Genomic DNA, 17756 nt, shown 5'->3' on the forward strand with positions numbered 1-17756 from the left:
AGCAAGTATAAATTTGTCCACTATTGTAAAAAATATAAACACATTTTTCTTGCTTCTTGAACATAATAAAAGCGTACTAATATTTTTTGAAAAGAAATTTTATAACTTCTAGGTAATATTTCCATGCCTCAGTTTTTAAGGTTTTCAGTTGGTGAGACAGGGAATCAGAATCAGAAAACAATGTTGTAATTAAATTTCACATAGAGGTAGGGAACAGCATAAGGGCAGTGGGTACTTCTGAATATAACAAGAATTTATCCTACTTTACAATCTCCTCATGGCCACACAAAATCACAGAAAGAGACTAAAATACTAGTAGGGTTTTCTAAATAAATGAATATATTATCTCTAATACTTGCTACCAAGTAAGAGAAGAATTATTTCTGAGTCTAGGCTGTGGTTTCCTATATAAATGTGAAAGCATTTTAAGGGAAGTAGGTTTTACCCCTTTCCCCTTATGTTTTCAGCAGATCAGAGGCAGCATTTGTAGAAATGTCATTTATTGTACTTTACTTCATATAGAACAATAAAACCCAAATGTCTCCTCATGAGGGCTGAGGCACTATGATCGTAGTTCTTGTCCTCTGTCCATATTTCTTTTATTTTATATTTTCCCATTTTATTTATTGTTTTAAGAAAGCCAGAATAACTGTGCCATGCCTCAAGTAGGTGGGACATTTGGCTTAAAATTATATAGTTTCAGGTCATAATGACTATGTGGTCTTTGATTTTTTTTAACTTCAAAACAATTCACATAGCTTAAAACAATTGAAATGTGAACTGATGACTTTGGGGAATCCTTGCTGCCCTTTGTAAAAGATGGATGCAATAGACATTTCTGCCTAGTGCATAGAATACTGACATCATGTAATTATAGCCATGCTAGGTAACAGCCCTTTAGTCAGAACACTATTAGAAAACCACACCCTGTTCTAGAAGGAATTGATTCTGCATGAATTATAGGATAAAATGGGAGGCTTGGGTTTGCAATTTGAACTCTTTTCTTCCTATTTCTATTTCTTAGCTAACAGGTTTACCTTTAAATATTATACACATTCAAAATTATTTCTTGTTCTAATTTCACACTAAATATAAAATTAAATTTCTTAAAATATTGAATTCCTAATTATACACCTACAGATTGTTACATAAAAGCCATTTTTTAAAGTTTATTCATCTGTTAGTGAAACTCTTCTTTTGTTAATATTAGGAGAAAGCTGAAGAGTAAAAAAGGAGAAAGAGGATTGCCAATGATAGTTGATTTGACATGAATCTGAGGCTTCTGTTGTTTCCTAAAACAAACAGGTAGGTTGGGTCTCCAATCCATAATCACAAATTATTTAATGTAAAATTATATAAACATATGTTTGTATTTTAAATATTTGAGTGTATATAATTATGCTTTAATTAAAGTATATAGTAAACTATTTCTTGTAATTCTATAACAACATTTCACTCTTTATAGTAACACAAATGATAATCTGTAGTGTAACTGTAAATATTGCTGATAAGAACAAAAAAAACACATACATTAGAGACCTTAAAGCCTTAAATATGTTACCTTTATAAGAAGCCATCCTTATAGACTACGCATTTGTTAAGATAACATAATCACGGAACTTAATTTCAAAATCGTCATGACAAACTTTAAGATGCATATAGAATTTAATAACTTTTTTAATGAGGGAAAATATTATAATATTTCTATAATGTAATGTCTAGTTAATGGTTATTAAATGTTAGAAACATTGTAAAAGTCAATATTAGGGAGCATGTCTTATATTACCCTTAAAATTTCATATTGCAAAGTAATTAAGGGCATTTCCCATTTAATGATTCACTAAGGCATGGTAATATACATTCTCTTTATTTTTTATAAACAGAAGTGGCTACTGTCCTCAGGTTTAAACACCTCAGGACCATATTCTGCTTTGTAATGCCAGGGTGGACACTACCAACCACATTTCTGTTCCGCCGGCTGGCTCGAAAGCCCGGAGGGAGAAAAGACACCTTCTCCTTTCTGTTTTCTTTCTGTTGATTTTTCCTTTTCTAGTTGTTTCCCATTTTATTCACTATCATAGTGACAATTTGTTTCAGTAAGAACATGATTTCATGTGTTTGTTTTTTCATTTGTTTTTTTAATTTCAGCACTCTCAAAACCATTTCTATCTTACACCTTCAGAGAAGCCAGCCTTCATTAAAGACTGAATGAAGTAAAATAAAGACTTAATATGCTAATACTTAAAATAGGAGGAACCTCTGTGAGCTCCAAGACATGGCACCAGCTGAATAGTGCCTTCTGATCAGGATCTAAGTTCCAGCTTCAATTGTCGACTCCTCTAACCTTTTAAGTTTTAATTTTCTCAACTTCTTCCCTTTGTTTCATCAGCACTAGGTAGGTAGCTGCAGTCTGCTGTTGCTATCTTCATATACCTTAATATTCCTTTTTCTGCCTCGTCTTAAATGACAATTGTCAACTATTCTCCCATCCTTATGTATTTTTTGCAACTCTCTCCATGCAGTACAGTTTACTTCCCTTCTCCTTGAATCCTAGTTGACATTGCAACTTGCTTTGGCGAATAAGCACGGGACAGAAATGAGATCTACCAACTTTTTATTGCTCTCTTTGAGTTCTGTGCCACCATGTAAGAAGAAGTATAACTTATGCTGCTTCTAGTGAAGTTGAGCCTCATCCAGATGTTTCAGCTACCGTAACTAAGGCACCAGACATGTGGGTGAGCCATTTGGATTTTCTATCCTCATCCCCGGCTGAGCTCCCAGGGCAATGGAACTGCATAAGTTGGACCATTTGGAATAGAAGGACTGCCCAGATGATTCCAGTCAGCCAAGGATCATAAGAATCCTGAGTAATAATATGTCATGATTGTCTTAAGCAACTAAATGAAAACGTAGTTGTATACAAAGCAGTATATAACTACAAAAGCCTTGAGTTCGAGAGCTAGTTTAACTTTATAGTAACTATTCCATTGAAAATCTCTGGTCTGTGGTTTCTGTCTCCTGATTGGATCTTGACAGATCCAAACATAAATGCTGAAACCAATAAAATAATTTGGTCTAATGTTATATGTTTTACTAATGTTTTCACAGGTTAAACAGGCTAATACATTTTGAAAACAATCTTAATTCCAATATATTAAGAACATAACTATAACAAGAATTAGTTTATCAGAAAAAAAATTAAAAAATTAAACAATATTGTAATGTGATACTCTAATAGCTACTATTGAAATAGTAAATTTTATTGAAGGTAATGTTTAATATTTAACAGTGCAGCTATTAACTATCTTCTCAATCTATCAGGCCATTGATAATAATATCAAATAGAATCCAATTCAGGTTATTTTATATATTGTCATCACAGGAAGTTAATATTATGTTAATGATGAATGTAACTATTATAGGTGACTAATGACATTTGTGATTATAGGATCAAATATCAATTATGTTAACCTGAGGTGTCATAAGTGGATGATAATTATGACAGTGAATAAAAGAGTTATAAGTTATTGGTAGTTATGAGTTATTGGGTAAATTATAACTATAATGAGTTTTAAATATTGGGTTTGAAATTTCATTTACGTCATTAGATCAATGAGAAATAATATTAGAGACTCTGTAATTGAATAAGGTCATAAGACTTCTCCAGCCAAAGCATTTCAACAGAACAGCATATGACTTTAAAGGAGATTTTCACAGCCAGGTACAGGAGCCTGAGGTGGGAAGACTGCTTGAGGTCAGAGTTCAAGGCTTCAGTGTGCTGTAAATAGGCCCTGCACTCAAACGTGGGCAACACAACAAGACCCTTTCCTTTCGTCTTATATCATAGTACTACGCTACTACCGGCTACGTATCAATATTACTATATAGGGGGTAGGCTAGACTACTTAGGATATACTGACTATAATCGAAAAAGCACGCACCTTTCTTCACAGACCAGGACCTAAAGCAGTTTTAAGTATAAAATCTTTGGGGATCAGGTAATCCTAAGACCATGAAGACAGAGAAAAGATGTTCCCCTAAACCATGTAATTCATATAATATCAGGACATTCTCTAAAGGCAGAATTTTAGTATATCAAACTGGATAGCAGACTATCACATCTGAAATAATGAGTATTTGAACATGCAAAAATGGAGAAAATATGACTCCCTGAACTTTATCCTCGTAAGTCTTTAATAATCAGTCCTCAATCTGGGGGTCGGGGAAGAGTTGTACTAACCCCTTGTAAAAACAAGAGTATAACCTTACTTTTTTTTTCCTTTTAGTGAAATTTCCCTAATATCCCCTGGCAAAATAATTGAAATGCTTCCTCTTGCTATGATCTTAACCTGTATATATTAGGATCTAATTTATACTCTTGTTCAAATATGTTATATTGCTTGAAATAAGTTTCTATGCCTATTTTCTTTGCAACAACCTAAAACCACAAACACAAATTTTTCTACAATAAGAATGATATTAAATTTCTGAAGAGCAAGGGAGGTGGGTAGTTAGGAATAGCTGGTAAAAGAGAGAAAAAAGAATTTCCATCTGCAAAATAAAATAACATTGCTGAAAAATATGTGCCCATGGATAGGTAATTGGACCAAACACATAGTGGACAAAAAAGCTATTAAAACATTGTTTAGTTATCTGTATAACTATTTGACTGAAAATCCTGCACCTGAGAGAAAACATCACAAACAATCATGTATTTTCGTGAAAGTCATTTAACTGACATTTACATAGTACCTACTCTCTGCTAGTTATTAAATATTTAAGTGCCTGAATCTTCACATTATTATTCAACAATTATTACTACCACTTTACAGATGGAAAACTCAACAAATATATGATAAATAATAGTATGACACATATCATATACACACATATGTATATATTCATTGTATACATTTGTAATTACTTAGTTTTTTCTAAATACACGTTTAATTGCAAACTTTTTGCAATGAAAATAGTAAATCCAGTTGAATAGAAAAGGGAATGTTCAACAATCTTAGATTAACTTGCATAGCAAGCTAATAAAAACCTATTTGCTTGAGTTTAATGTTAAAGGGAGAGAAGAATCCTGAGCATCAGGGAAAGGAAGAATTATATTTTTCATGTCTATTGCAAAATATGCAAACTTATTTAAATAAGACAGAAAACGGGCATTTTACAGCAAACACCCATTATTTGTGTCCACCATGGTAGGCATCCTGTCTATGATTTAGAATTTTTCCACATTATGAGACAGGCTTTTCTAAGGTGAAAATTTAAGAATTAACATTTTCAGATCCTTTTGCTGCTAATGTGCATATGTTACTTAAGTGCTTCCAGTTTGAAACAAACCCATTAGGGGTTGAATTAAAGCATGAGGCTTTAATTCACAAGTGGGCAACATGAGGATATAGTTGCATGTTCTAGCAAGCGTTTGCTATCTTTTTTTGGTGGCAGATATGGTATAACATATTAATCATTTCACTACAGTTTGAAATGTAAGTTGTTCCCCAAAGTTTGGCATATGTATATATAAATGTTTTGACATATAATTTGGTTAATAATTTTAAATCATTCATAAGAGATTCTCAGTGATTAATAACTATGGATATTGGCTCTTTAAATATTTTCATAAATATCTTACTAACTGATGCAACTCTAACCAGCTCTGAATCTATCTTGAACATTAACTAACCTTCAAAGGCACTGAATATTATATTTTAAAATGTGAATTTGATGGGTGAAAATGTTGCTATATTAAATGTTCTTTATGTCTTCATTTGTCTTTCATTGACTATATGTTCATAATTTCTATTCCATGTGTCTTTTATGTTTTCTGATGATGTTCTTTAAGTAGTTTGTTAATGATGGTCTTTTTGGTCTTTTAGAGTTGTAAGTTATAAATATATTATGCTAAATATATATATTTACTGTATTTTTAAAATGTATAAGTGTACAATAAATTACTATTGACTCTAGGTACAATGTGTTAGAACAAACATCTAGAACCTATTCATAAGTGAAACTTCATACCTATTGATTAGTACCTCCATTTTCCTCTTTTCCTAGCCCTGGGCATCCACCATTCCACTCTTTGATTCCATGGTTTTTATTAGTTTAAAAGAATTAAGTAATTTATATAAGTGAAATCATGCAGCATTTATCTTTCTGTAACTGGCTGATTTCGCTTAGCATAATGTTCTTAAGATTTATCCAAGTTGTTGCATACTACAGAATTTTCTTCTTTTTTAAGGCCAAATAGGATTCCATTCTATGTATATTCCAATTGTATTCCATTGCATGTATATTTTCTTCATTCATTTACCTGTGGATGAATGTACCGTATTTTCTTTACCTGTTTATCTGTGAATAGACATTTAGGTTGTTTCTACATCTTGGCTGTTGTGCATAGTGCTACAATAAATATAGGAGTATAGATATATCTTCAAGATACTGATGTTATTTCATTCAGAAATATGCCCAGAAGTGAGATTGCTGGATCATATGATAATTATATATATTTTAATTTTTTGGAGAGCCTTCATCATGTTTTCCATAATAGCTGTAACAACTTAACATTCTTGCCAATAGTGTACAAGGGTTATCTTTTCTCCACATCCTTGTCAATACTTCATTTTTTTTTTTTTTTTTTTTTTTTGAGACAAGTCTCGCTCTATCACCCAGGCTGGAGTGCAGTGGCCCAATCTCAGTTCACTGCAAGCTCCGCCTCCTAGGTTCACGCGATTCTCCTGCCTCAGCCTCCCAAGAAGCTGGAACTACAGGCGCCAGCAACCATGCCCAGCTAATTTTTTTTTTTTTTTTTTTTTTTTTTTTTTTGTAGATACAGGGTTTCACCGTGTTAGCCAGGATCATCTCGATTTCCTGACCTCGTGATCCGTCCGCCTAGGCCTCCCAAAGTTCTGGGATTACAGGCGTGAGCCACCGCACCTGGCCGCCAATACTTCCTATCTTTTATTTTATCGATAATAGCCATCCTGACAGGCGTAAAGATTTCATTGTGATTTTGATTTGCATTCCATGATATAATGACATTGAACATTTTTTCATGTATCTATTGTCCATTTGTACGTTTCTTTAGAGAACTGTCTACTCAAGCAAGTTCTTAGCCAATTTTTAAATTAGAGTGTTTGATTTTTTGCTGTTGAGTTGTAAGAGTTCCTTATAAAAGTTAGTAGAATCAGTGAACCTTATTTTTGTTTTAAAAACCAAGGCGACTTATTAGATATCTTGGTTTTAACCTTCAAATTTCACCAGTTAGAATGCTTAAACAAAAACTCGCCAGGATTGCTACTTCCAACAAGACACAAATTTGCCAGAAAAGTGGAGTGTAGCAGAACTTTATGGTTTGTAAGCCTTTTAAATATGGGCCAAAGAATAGTATGTCAGTGTACATTTTCTCTTTGTCAGAGTTATAAATGCCCAATTCTTTGCCCTTCTTTTTTCCTGTGACAAACAGGAAAGCACATTTTCTCAGTCTGCTCATGTAAAGACAATACTGAGCATAAATGTTACATGTCTGGAGAGTAAATGATTGAAAGCATTTTGCATATTTTCAAGAAAACCTCCAGGTTTGTATGGTGATTCTGCTTAGAACACTTAAAGTCGATGTATGAATACAATCTCTTCTATGCACGAGAGAATGTAGGGAATACAGGGAAAGGATCATCTAAATTTTGCATGATAATCAGGAAAGAGTCAATGTGAAACTGATAGTATAGGGACAAAATGATGTAAACAAATAAGCAGCAATATTGAATAAACATGGGATATTATATGATTGTTTATTTATAAGAAGTGGATGAAATGGCCTTGTCGCTAAATATCTAAAAGAACAGATATTCAAGCAAAGATTCCATATACTTTATTTATTTATTTACTCATTTTTTTGGGATGGAGTCTCACTCCGTCGACCAGGCTGGAGTGCAGTGGCGCGATCTCGGCTCATTGCAAGCTCCGCCTCCCGGGCTCACACCATTCTCCTGCCTCAGCCTCCCAAGTAGCTGGGACTGCAGGCACCCGCCACCACACCCGACTAATGCTTCTTTGTATTTTTAGTAGAGACGGGGTTTCACTGTGTTAGCCAGGATGGTCTCGATCTCCTGACTTTGTGATCTGCCCGCCTCGGCCTCCCAAAGTGCTGGGATTACAGGCATGAGTCACTGCACCGGGCCAGATTCCATGTAAAGACTTGTGAATTGAGTCTTATTTACTTGTCTGCTGAGATAACATGCTCTATATAAAGATAAAATAGAGCTAATAATTGTAATTTTGAAAGTCACTCACAATAGAGATTTTAAAATGTCTTATACATTCCCTCTTAGAACCAAACATCCAAAAGTGTATTTTAATTGAAAAATATTTATATTATATATCTATATTTGTCTATCTATACCTTCATCTATTTAGTTTTTCTGTGAAACCAAAAAATTGAAAACCTAATGATATAACAGATTACTGATTTCACTTCTTCTGAATTTTTATTTCTACACCAAAGATATATATCAAAGATCAATAAACTTTTTTTTGAGACAGAGTCTGACCCTGTCATCCAGACTGGAGTGCAATGGCGCCATATCGGCTCACTGCAACCTCCACTTCCCAGGTTCAAGAGATTCTCCTGACTCAGCCTCCCAAGTAGCTGGTATTACAGGCCACACCTGGCTAATTTTTTAGATGGAGTTTTACCATGTTGGCCAGGTTGGTCTCGAACTCCTGACCACTTGATCCGCCCACCTCAGCCTCCCAAAGTGCTGGGATTATAGGTGTGAGCCACCACGCCCAGCCAATAAATATATTTTTTTAAAGTTTAACAATAAGTATACCTCTTCTAAATTATTAGTCATAGCATTCACTTGACATCTAATCATATTTTACCTTATTTTTTGTCAATTGGAAAATATTCTGAGTAGATACTCTGTGAAAATTACCATGTGAATATAAATAAAAGTTATTTCCTATTTTACCTCTTCTCTCTGTGCATCTTATCTGTTAAAGATTACTTTCCTCATCAACATATGTGCTGTGTTTTCATTTTCCCCATAAAGCCAAAAGCTACTACTATAATCACAATATGTACTTAATAATTAGTTTAATTAATTACTATTATCAGTGTTTATTAGTATTAAGTAATTGTATCATTATAGACAAAGAAATTGCAGAGTTTGACATACAAACATTGGTGTGTATGAGATTGAAGCATCTTCTTGTGAGGTAATAGGAAGGATTTCAGCAAGGCAAAATGAAACAGATGCATTTTTTAAAACTCTTCATTACCCTATAATTTACTGGTGGCAATTTTATTGCAATTTGGAATTTATAGGCTAGCAATCTAATTGATCAACTAGAAGACACCTAAAATATAATAAAACTTGCAATGCTGTTATTTATTTCCATAATGAGTGAATTAGTGGTTATTTAGTTTTTAACATACTTTCATATTTTGTTTTATTGTTTGAGAAATCAGGTCAGAAAATTTAACCTCCTAGATTTTGTTTTGAAACTGTAATAAAATTATACCATATTATCAAATAGTCTATAAAGTTTTCAATATGCTGTTAAATTTCAGTTTTATGATTAAAATATGTTTATAAATTGTTTTAGTCACGTGTTCCTACTTAATCAGCATAAAAGTTAGTGGCTGAAAACAAACATCAACAAAGAATTTCTCACTGCCTGTGACCTGTTTTGTATGACCTGCTAACTATTGATGCTTTCCACATTTTTTAAAGGTTGTAAAAACAGATGCCATGTATGAATCACAAATTCTAAAATATTTAGTTTGTAACTTTTTCTTAAAAATGTTTGCTAACATTTGGCTTAAACAAACCACCAGTTCCTAGGTTTACCTGGTTGTTTTCCGATCTTTTTTCTGATCTCTTATGTGGTTGGACTCAGATGGTAGTTGGGCCTATGGGTTAGAGGTGATTGTAACCTTATACTTTTCATGTGGCTTTTTTCTGTGTTTGGTAGTTTACTCCAAGAGTAAAATAGAGGGAGTTGCCTTAATGCTTTATTTATACGTGGACTAGAAATTTAGAATGGTACTACCTCTGCAGTCCATTTGTCAAATGGATCACAACTCTACTGGAGGGATTTAAGTTCCATGTTTTGAGGGAGAAAAGTAATTATTTACAAACTAGGAAGGGCAGAGGTTTGGGTGCCATCCAACTCTCTGGCCACAAGAATTTATTTCTTTCCTTGTGTCAAATATAGCCATTCCATTTTTAGACACCGTCTTGCCAAAGTATCATTCTTTTACATTATCAGTTTGAATTCTAGAATTGCCTTGTTTTTTTGTGAATAAGGTTTCTTTGGTGTGGAATCTCTAGTTCATCTACTTAGATATTGTCTCTTTTGATCTGAGAACCTTTAAAAAGAGACAAATTCTCAGTACCCCATTCACTAAATATATAATAGTGAACAAGGACAAAGAATGTGTAGTTGGCTCACATTCAAATAGAGTTAAAGTGGTAGGAAGAGAGTAATAACCAGCTCATAACATTTTTTAACATTTGTAAATTATACTTTAAGTTCTAGACTACATGTGCAGAATGTGCAGGTTTGTTACATAGGTATACACGTGCCATGGTGGTTTTGCTGCACCCATCAACCCAACATCTACATTAGATATTTCTCCTAATGCTATCCCTCCCCTAGTCCCCCATCCCTCAACAGGCCCCCAGTTGTATGTGATGTTCCCCTTTCTTTGTCCATGTGTTCTCATTGTTTGACTCCCACTTATGAGTGAGAACATGCGGTGTTTGGTTTTCTGCTCCTGTGTTAGTTTGCTGAGAATGATGGTTTCCAGCTTCATCTATGTCCCTGCAAAGGACATGAACTCATCATTTTTGGGGCTGCATAGTATTCCATGTTATATATGTGCTACATTTTCTTTATCGAGTTTATCACTCATGGGCATTTGGGTTGGTTCCAAGTTTTTCTATTGTGAATTGTGTTGCAATAAACATATGTGTGCATGTGTCTTTCTAGTAGAATAATTTATAATCCTTCAAGTATATACCCAGTAATGGGATTGCTGGGTCAAATGATATTTCTGTTTCTAGATCATTGAGGAATTGCCACACTGTCTTCTACAATGGTTGAACTAATTTACACTCCCACCAATGGTGTAAAAGTGTTCCTATTTCTCCACATCCTCTCCAGCATCTGTTGTTTCCTGACTTTTTAATGACTGCCATTCTAACTGGTGTGAAATGGTATCTCATTATAGTTTTGATTTGCAGTTCTCTAACAAGTGATGATAAGCTTTTTCTCATATGTTTGTTGACTGTGTAACTGTCCGCTTTTGAGAAGTGTCTGTTCCTATCCTTCGCACACTTTTTGATGGTGTGGTTTGTTTTTTCTTTTAAATTTGTTTAAGTTCCTTGTAGATTGTGGATATTAGCCCTTTGTCAGATGGATAGATTCCAAAATTTTTCTTCCATCCTGTAGGTTGCCTGCTCACTCTGATGATAGTTTCTTTTGCTGTGCAGAAGCTCTTTAGTTTAACAGATCCCATCTGTCAATTTTGGCTTTTGTTACCATTGCTTTTGGTGTTTTAGTCATGAAGTCTGCCCATGCCTATGTCCTGAATGGTATTGCCTAGGTTTTCTTCTAGTATTTTTATGGTTTTAGATTTTACATTTAAGTCTTTAGCCCATCTTGAGTTAATTTTTGTGTAAGATGTAAGGAAGGGGTCCAGTTTCGGTTTTCTACATATGGCTAGCCAGTTTTCCCAACACCATTCATTAAATGCTTTTTTGTTTTTTCTCAGGTTTGTCAAAGATTAAATGGTTGTAGATGTGTGCCATTATTTCTGAGTCCTCTGTTCTGTTCTGTTGGTCTATATATCTGTTTTGGTGCCAGTACCATGCTGTTTTGGTTACTGTAGACTTGTAATAGTTTGATGTCTGGTAGTGTTACGCTTCCAGCTTTGTTCTTTTGGCTTAGAATTGTCTTGGCTCTTTTTTGATTTCATATGAAATTTAATTTTAACATAGTTTTTTCTAATTCTGTGAAGGAAGTCAATGGTGGCTTGATGGGAATAGCATTTAATCTATAAATTACTTTGGGCAGTATGGCCATTTGCATGATAGTGATTCTTCCTATTAATGAGCATGAAATATTTTTCCATTTGTTTGTGTCCTCTCTTATCTCCTTGAACAGAGGTTTGGAGTTCTCCTTGAAGAGGTCCCTCACATGCCTTGTAAGTTGTATCCCTAGGTATTTTATTCTCTTTGTAGCAATTGTGAATGGGAGTTTACCTGTGATTTGGCTCTCTGATTGTCTGTTTTTGGTGTATAGGAATGCTTGTGATGTTTTGCCCATTGATTTTGTATCCTGAGACTGCTGAATTTGCTTATCAGCTTAAGGAGATTTGGGGCTGAGACAATCATGTCATCTGCAAACAGAAACAATTTGACTTCTTCTCTTCCTATTTGAATACCCTTTATTTCTTTCTCTTGCCTGATTGCCCTGGCCAGAAATTCTAATACTATGTTGAATAGGAGTGGTGAGAGAGGGCATCCTTGTCTTGTGCCGGTTTTCAAAGGAAATGCCTCCAGTTTTTGTCCATTCAGTATGATATTGGCTGTGGGTTTGTCATACATAGCTCTTATTATTTTGAGATATGTTCCAGTTTAGAGAAGAACATAAAGGACCCAATAAGACAACAGTTTTTAAAATATCCAACTGGGTACCTACATGTGGTTCCTTGATTAGACCTTCTAGTTTCAATGAAGTGGCTCCGCATAGATCTTGGTTCCATCCTCAGGAATTTTCATATGCCCTCTGACTTAACCTCAGTTTTCTATAAGAAAAGGCTCATGCTTTTAAAATTTTGAGGTCCCGTGTGATCTCTTTTCATAATAAACTGTCTCCTTTTGTTTCAGTTCAATATGTTATAATTTCTTCAATAAGCTTTGTAGGTTGTTTAAATTTATCATATTATAATAAAACTCATTAGACAAGAAAACACATAAAAACAAAAAATAGCACTCACATTCCCTTCAGAAGTAAGAGCTTCTGTACCTTAGACCTCCCATCCAAGGCTACTGAGGTAAAAGTTTTCTTAAAATTTTCAGAAATTCTATTGTTTGACCTAGAGGTCTTTTTGTCTAGCTGAAAATTTCTAAAGGTGACAAATTGAAGTTTTTTGAGCCTTAACAAAGGCATGTACAGCTGATCCCTGATCTGAAATTTACACAGAGATCAGTTTACACTGGCAATGGACAAGATTTGACCTTTGCTCTGAGGCTATTTCCCACTTTGAAAGCTCTTTTTGTGTTCCACAGAGACTGAGAATAAGACAAAATTTTATTTTGAAGACAGAAAAGTATTGCATTTTGTATTTTCTCTAATTTATCTTGAAAATTGAGCACTTACTTTTAGCCCTTCTGGCTACTCTTGTACTTTATCATCAACTGATATACAAATATGATATTTATATTTTAAAAGTTCACACTCTCAAAACTTTTCTGGTACTATCTTTAGACAGATCAACAAGTTGGGGTAACATTTTCAATTTTTCATAATCCTTTTATTGATTATTTTATTAATTATATTGCTTTTATAGAACTTGTGTCTCTTTCTTTCCAGCTCAAATAATAATTTCCAAAGTTTCCTTCATGCCTAACAATCTTCTCAAGGCATTTCCAGCTTGCATCTCCCATAATGTCCCAAAGTGTATAATATATATGTGAAGCTTTTTTCAAAAGCAACATTCCACTTAACATTAAAAAATCTATTTCACTTCAATATTTTTGAATAACAGATAACTTCCAAATTTGGTGATTTACACAATAGGCATTTTATTCTGTAAGCTGGCAGAAGTAGAGTCGTTAGGTGGCTTGATAGATTTAGGTTGAAGTCTCTTAAGTGAGTCAAGTCACATGACTGTTGGGCCTACCAGCTGGGTCTGGATATCTGGTACCTGTGTACTTCTCCATGTGGCCTCTCTCTATGTTGTGTCTCAACTTTCAAGACCTTAACAAGTGGTTTCTCTGTCTAGCAGAATAACTTGCACTCTTATTTGGAATCATAGTTTTCCATGATAGGGAGAGTAGACTGCCAAATCTTAACGACAATGCTCAGTAGCCGAAGACTGCACTCTGTCCACATTCCACTGATCAAAGCAGTCACAGGCTCAGCTCAGATTCAAAGAGCATCTCCACTCTTGATTGTAGGTAGTGCATGCCACATAGAGAGTAGCAGATAGGTTTCACACTGTCTTTGGAAACTATCTAACGTGTATGTGTGTGTGTATTCTTTTATCAATTAAACTAAAGTTGTTGAAAACCAGGCTTGTAAACGTTTTCTTATTTTTCTTTCCATTTTAAGGAAGAAAGCATGCAGGTTTACTCATTCCCTGCCACCCCAAAAATGAAATGGCTACTAGAGACAAAGCAAGATGCTGTATAAACTAGAATGCTGTTTGTCAGTTTGCAAAGTTTATCACTTTCAGGAAATCACTTTCATTAATCTAGTAGGAACACCAAATTGGCATTTTTTGATTGTGACAACACTGGAGTTTGTAACAGAATTTGTAATATATTTTATCTCTGATTTAGGAGAGGAGCATGGACTGGATGAAATGACAGAATAAGATTGCCTTGAAGAGATGAAACTCAATCTCTGGAAAAGAAGCCAGATCACTCACTATTACTAGTAATACAAAAATTGCAGAGCTGGCATTTGGAGGATGTAGAGTCTCAGAATAATCCACATCTTTCTATGTGCAGCCTAAGACCCTGATCCCTCACCTTGACAGTCATACATATTTGACATTGAATGTGTCCAGTATATGGTCATGTGCTGCCTAACAATGTTTCAATCAATGAAGGACCACATATACAATGGTGGAACCATGAGGTTATACTATAGTATCTTTTTATTTTCTATGTTTAGGTAAGTTTAGAGATACAAATACTTGTATTACATTGTATTACAACTGTTTGCCGTATTCAGTACAATAACATGACGTACAGGCTTGTAGCCTAAGAGCAACAGGCCATACTATACAGGTTAAGTGTGTGGTAGGCTCTTCTATCTAGGCTTGAAAGTACACTCTGATGTAGAATGTGTAAATACACTCTGATATTTGTACAACGATGAAATCACCTAATGACACATTTCTCAGACAATATCGCCATTGTTGAGAAACACATGCCCGTATTACTAAATTTTTAATGTTGTATAAATGGAGCAATATGTAATCATAATTAATTACAAATGATAACTAAGATTGTTATAAATTGGTAAACTGTTCAATTTAGAAAAAAAATCTAGCAGTAAAATTTAACGTTCACTTACTCTTTCTTACTGATATTAAATACTATTTTGTTGCTTTTAAAAGTTATATTTGTATTATTTTGTGAAAGCTTTGAAAAGAGTAAGCAAACTGTTGAAAGAGTTCTTATTTCTTTTCTATGCCTCTTAAAAGAAAGAAGTTCAAGTTTTCCTAAGATATTGTTATGGCTAATACAGTTTTAGCCATGATAATATCTCACATACAAATGTTACTCACATAATATCGTCCTATTATGTATTATTACTCAAATGCTAGTTTCAATAGAAAGCATATTACATGTTCTCAGAATTTGAGTTGGTGCCCAGAATTAGAAATTCAATGCAACCACATATGAAAATTATGCATGATAACTGCCAACTTCAGTTTATCGTAACATCTTTTGAAACTTGCTGAATTATTGAGTCAAATACTGTCTTCAGCATCTCCTCTCTATTGTGAAAATACCTGTATAATAACTTTATATGTAGGCAGTATTCCATATATATTACTATTTTAAGCTAAAATATGTGAATTTTAGAAATTTAGCAAAATATGTATTTTAATGTAATTTCCACTTGGGTAATTATCTTGTAAATAGTTTGCATGCTTTTCAGTTCTTCTCCTTTACCATGGCTGCATATCTGTTTGGGTCCTAGTAGACATGGAAACTCACTCATTAGAATTCCTGCAATCTGTTAGTATTATTCTTATTGTGTGAAATTTACAGTCTTTGCGTGGAGTTGATCCCTGAATAAGTGAAATCTCTTTAGATCAGGCCAGATACACTTTAGAAAAGTAATTATTCTGTACTTTCCAAGTAACTACATCAGACTGAATAGATAAATTGAGCTTTAGAGACATATTTTTCTGAACTCTAATGTGCAATACTGCAGCCTAATAGTAAATCTTGGAATATCATACCAAAAAATAGGCTTCTGAGCAACCAAAAGGCAAATGACGACTTTTGCACTCAAAGAAGATGAACAGATTGTGAATAATTTAAGGAGAGACTTCAAATATTCCAAACCTACTATTCCAGAACAGTAGGAATAAGTCACAACACATTGTGGATTGATGGTGGGAAGCAGGGCTGGCATGAACTTGTACCCCAAAGTTCAAAGAGTTTTATAGTTAACAAAGCATATTTAACCCAGATAGCTGACTAAATCATTAAAATTATGGAGTGATTTACATAACTCCTTAGTCTTATGGAAGGTCATAATACATAAATGTATTAGCCATAATAATGGAAGGTCAGTATATTTCCCAATATGATAACAAATACCCATAGCTTATGATTTCATGTTTCTTTCTGGTTGCAAATCCTATTGCTGCTAAATGTTCTCTTTTACCTACTGCTGCCATGTCATGTTTCCCTGCCCAACATTAACTCAAGTATGGAACACAAGAAAGTTCCTTTGGTGTGCCTTATAAACCAATTAAACAATATAGGTTGTATTTAGATAGCAGAAGATGCTCAAGATTTATGGAGAACACTGCTAACACCGCAATACAAATGACAGATAAGGTAAAGCTAAATGTTTGACTTTTTAGTTTCCTTTGTTTAGATAACTTGAATAATTCTACTATATTCCACTATAATGTTTTATACCAATTATGATATGCTTCATATCTATCCCTTTTATATCTTCTCCAAACACAGGATATTTCTCAACAATTTAGATAGATTAAATGGAGAGAGATAGCCTCAGAAATAGGTAAAAGCCTGAGAACTCCCTTACTTGCAGGGGGATGGCATCCCTGGGGAAAGAGTTGTGGTGGCATTCTTTGTTGAAATAAAGATTAATTGCTTTTACCTTTCTAACATGTTAAAATGTCTAATATAATTGAATTGAGAACATATATGTAAAAGATGCTAAAAATTTACCATGATCCGACAACTGATATTTAACAACTGTTTTTAGCGTATTTCCTCTTAATCATTTGATATTTAATGTATGACTACACATCCAGAGGTAATCTCATCAGACATTACGCCATGTTTCTGTGTAGTGATTTTCACATGCAGATTTGACACTGTTGAGGGCAAGGTTTATATATTAATGTACAAAGTATTGATTAATACTATTTATTTGATCTAAACGCAAGAGAATTTTTTTTTATTATTAGACTTTAAGTTCTAGGGTACATGTGCATAACGTGCAGGTTTGTTACATATGTATACTTGTGCCATGTTGGTGTCCTGCACCCATCAACTCGTCAGCACCCATCAATTCATCATTTATATCAGGTATAACTCCCAATGCAATCCCTCCCCCCTCACCCCTCCCCATGATAGGCCCCAGTGTGCAATGTTCCCCTTCCTGAGTCCAAGTGATCTCATTGTTCAGTTCCCACCTATGAGTGAGAACATGCGGTGTTTGGTTTTCTGTTCTTGTGATAGTTTGCTAAGAATGATGGTTTCCAGCTGCATCCATGTCCCTACAAAGGA

At 34.1% G+C, this 17756-nt stretch overlaps 2 long non-coding RNA genes across 4 annotated transcripts in view; both read left to right on the forward strand.

The window, feature by feature from the left end:
• LOC108541825 (uncharacterized) overlaps nt 1-17756 on the forward strand; it is a 141064-nt gene that overhangs the window by 54268 nt on the left and 69040 nt on the right. The window lies entirely within an intron of this gene.
• The window catches only part of LOC108541824 (uncharacterized), a 25334-nt gene that overhangs the window by 2374 nt on the left and 5204 nt on the right, over nt 1-17756 (forward strand). The window contains exons 2-4 of one of the 3 annotated variants that reach the window (XR_001889074.1): nt 2149-2395; nt 2555-2735; nt 14586-14922. This is a non-coding gene — a long non-coding RNA (uncharacterized LOC108541824). Of the gene's footprint in view, nt 1-1215; nt 1306-2148; nt 2396-2554; nt 3094-14585; nt 14923-17756 lie in introns of those variants that run through there. The other 2 variants (XR_001889075.1, XR_001889073.1) reach the window with 2 other exon arrangements.

Source organism: Rhinopithecus bieti, unplaced genomic scaffold (assembly GCF_001698545.2).
Source record: "Rhinopithecus bieti isolate Rb0 unplaced genomic scaffold, ASM169854v2 scaffold_18921, whole genome shotgun sequence".
In the NCBI taxonomy this organism is placed as follows: Eukaryota; Metazoa; Chordata; class Mammalia; order Primates; family Cercopithecidae; genus Rhinopithecus; species Rhinopithecus bieti.